This window comes from Cynocephalus volans, chromosome 1, assembly GCF_027409185.1.
Source record: "Cynocephalus volans isolate mCynVol1 chromosome 1, mCynVol1.pri, whole genome shotgun sequence".
Taxonomy (NCBI): Eukaryota; Metazoa; Chordata; class Mammalia; order Dermoptera; family Cynocephalidae; genus Cynocephalus; species Cynocephalus volans.
Genome location: NC_084460.1, coordinates 274,845,412 through 274,849,041, shown reverse-complemented (window position 1 = coordinate 274,849,041; position 3,630 = coordinate 274,845,412). Strand labels below are relative to the sequence as shown.

At 43.5% G+C, this 3,630-nt stretch overlaps 1 pseudogene; it reads right to left on the bottom strand.

Annotated features, from left to right (window-relative positions):
• Positions 1-513: 513 nt before the first annotated feature.
• Positions 514-2,306, bottom strand: LOC134384459 (ras-related protein Rab-22A-like; annotated as a pseudogene).
• Positions 2,307-3,630: the final 1,324 nt, after the last annotated feature.

Here is a 3,630-nt window from a genome sequence, read left to right as displayed (position 1 = left end):
GCGACCATGCCATAAGAAATTCCCATCATGAGCTTGATTCTGGCAGGACCTTCAAGTCATAAATTATAGCAGCAATTATTATAAGGTGAAAGTGGTATGTGTGGGTGACAAGGTTCAGAACACACTACCCCAAAATATGGCACGTTGGCATACCAAATACTTTAAGCTGAAGAAATTTGAGTAATGGCAGGTACAGGAAGGACTCTATGACCTTCCCCTGAAGCAGGTCATAAGACCCTCATGTAAAAGTAGCCCTCTCTGTACGCAAATCATGGAAGGATGCCAAGGGGAATCTGAATCAGCAGGCCTTGCTATGTATCCTGCTGGGATCCACTGGTCTTATGAATGTGCCACTCAGCTAAGAGCTCACCATTCGTGGTTCATACCCCTTTGTCCCATCGTATCTTTCCATGACTTTCCACTTTTCATCAAAGCTATTATAAAAACATTTGGGTTTAACCATTTCTTTATGTCTTCATTTCCTTTTTTTTTTTTTTTTTTTTTTTTTGACTGTTGAATGAAACTTAGAATTTATTAATGTATTTACATAATTTATAATCTTTAAGCAAAAGTCTCATAAATATAGACTACAACTTTACATATGCTAAGCAAGAGATACTTGTTTTTCCCCACCAAGATACTTGGATTAAATAAAAAAATTGACAGCATTTACACCACTTTCTATACTTTCTCTTCTTCCTCCTTTTTAAACCATTGCCAGTCAGTTTAGAACACATGGAATTCAATTTATTTCAGACAGCTTCTCTACCACCACCATCTTGATCATGATAGCTTATTTAAAAAAGGTGCCAATAATGTGTTTGGTGACATACTCATATGACAGGGCCAGAAGCAAACCCAGGGTGAGCGAGGCATCTGCTGTTATTGTTGTTAATTTACAGTATGTATCCTAGACTCATATATTCAATGAAAAAGTGCTTTAGAAATGGCAGAGATGAAATTGTTTCCATCAGTCCTATAGATAACTCATTTTAACTTCAAATAATAATTGCCATGCCTCCACTTACGATATCTTACCACATTTTAAATGATACAACTACTTCTAACAGTGGTAATGGGAAACCAAGGAAATTATAATCTCCACAAGGTCTTTTTTTCCCTCAAGAAACACGAAAGTGCTAATTTTCCCTTTACAAATGTTACATAAAATCTTGATTACAAAACTACTCAACAATTTAATCTTACCATCCATAAAATTATACGTTCCTTTACAGCAAGGTCAAAAGCCAATGACGTAGGCCCTTTGTACATCAGAGATTCTTTACATAATAGAAGTCCACAGACTGAAATATCATTGCTGCAGTCTTCAAAGAGAGAACAGAACTTGTCAATTTCTATGAGTCCTTTTTGCACAAAGATGACTCAAGACCAGCTAGGTGAAAACTGGTGGCAAGGACTCCAGCCTTCCTGGTAACTTTCAGGACCACCTACTTCATCACCAAGTCTGAGAGGCTGAGGCTCAGTCAACAGCAGCTTCGCTTTGGCTCTGAAGGCTGTCTTCGGAGTTTGAAGCCCTTACCGCCAGATGGCGGACTGGCATCAGTGGATGGAATTCTTCGACTAATTTCTATAAAGAGTTCATTTATGTTTATCGCGTTTTTTGCGCTGGTCTCTACAAAAATTGCATGAATGGAGTCGGCGTAGTCCTTAGGATCTCTCTCCATGACTTCTCTTACGTCGATAAGATCACACTTATTTCCTGCAATGGCAACTACAATATTAGGTGGGCCATGCTGTCGAAGCTCTTTCACCCAATTCTTTAATGTTGAAAATGTCTCTTCTTTTGTGATATCATAAACGATTATAGCTGCAGCCGACCCTCGATAGTACATTGGTGCTAAGGCACGAAATCGTTCTTGTCCAGCTGTATCCCAGATTAGGAATTTATGTAGCTCATTTTGGTACTGGACAGTCTTGGTCATAAAAGATGCCCCTATTGTTGGGTTGATGTTCGGATCAAAACTGTCTTCCACAAACCGCCATACAATACTTGATTTACCTACACCCCCAGCAAACACACTTTGAGTTCCCTCAGCGCCATGGCCCGGGAGCCAGGGGCGCGGGCCCGCCGCCGCCCTAAGTTGAGGAAGGAGAGGCCGGGCCTAGCACGAACATCCCCTGGCACCGCCGCCGAACGGCCCAACCCCGGCCGCGGGGCGCGCAGAGGCGGCGTTCGCCCGTCCGCCGGCCCTCGGCCCCGCCTGTCTGCCGCCAGCTGCGTGGGACCCGCCTCAGCAGCCGGGATGCCGTCGCGGCCTCCAGTGCACCGCCGCAGCCATCTTGGGACGCCGGCCGGTCCTATGTCTTCATTTCCTTACGGAAGCTCCTGTGTCATGTAAAACTTACATTAAAATTTTTTTGTATGCTATCTCATGTCAATCAGCCTTTTGTTACAGGAGTCCCAGCTGAGAACCTAGAAGAGCAGAAGGAAAAAGATGTTTTTTTCCTTTCCTACATGGGTATGAACAGGCCAAAGGGCACAAATAAGTTGCATGAGTATGTGGCCCACTCTTCCATGAACTGGCAACTATTCTTTAGCGTATTCCTATGGCCAGAAGAGGAGCTCTGTTGCAACCAATCGAAAGAGGAGGAAAAAGCCTGAGCTTGCTTCATGGATGAGTTGGCTTGGTATGTAGGTAAAATCTGAAAATGGAGGACAGTTGCACTACATCTCCATTCATGGATGAGTACCCCTGTTTCACCATTAGGTGTGGAGAGTGAAGTGTCCCAGGGTAAGAATATGCACTCTTGAACTCTAGCACTCATGAACTCTAGCAAATACTTGGCTGGCTGATCAGGGTCCTGAATGAAGAAAGATTGGGAGATGAGGAAAAGGAGTTTGGGAATGACAAGGGTGGATAGATTTATGGCAGTGAAATGTGAAAATCTTTGTATCACAGGATAAGATCCACCAGCGTGTGTCCACCATGGAAGAGGCATTAGACAATCAAGTAGGCAGACTGATGTTAGCCAGCCTAGCCCTCTCAGATGCCACTCCAGTACTGGCAAAATGGGCACATAAATGGAGCGGTCATAATGGCTGAGACAGAAGCTATGCGTGGGCCCAACAATATGGGCTCACACTCACCTAGGCTCATCTATCTACTGTTGCTACCAAATGTCTAACCACTTAGCAACAGAACAGTGCTGCTCATTCCTCAAAAAGACTAACCTGCCAAATGATGACAAGCTACTTTCAATGTCTTCCACTCTGAAAGGGACAGGGATTCATATTAATTGGGATTAATATGTATTCTGGGTATGGGTTTGCCTTTTCCTGCATTAAGTCTTCAGCCAGCACCACTATCCAAGGGTTTGGTTTACTAACATGAGATCCAAAATAAAAACAAGGTTCTAAAAGACCTAGTTTAAGGAAAGGAGGTATGGTGGTGGGTACATAACCATGTGATCCACTGGTCTTATCACATACTGCATCACCCAGGAGCTGCCAGCCTAATAGAACAATATCATGGTCTATTAATAGCAAAGCTGAGGCACCAGCATGGAGATGAGGATGAGGCACCATGCTCCAGGACACAGTATACACTGTGAATCAAAGACCTTTATATGGTGCCATGTCTCCACTAAGGATGGCAGAAGCAGTGTCCC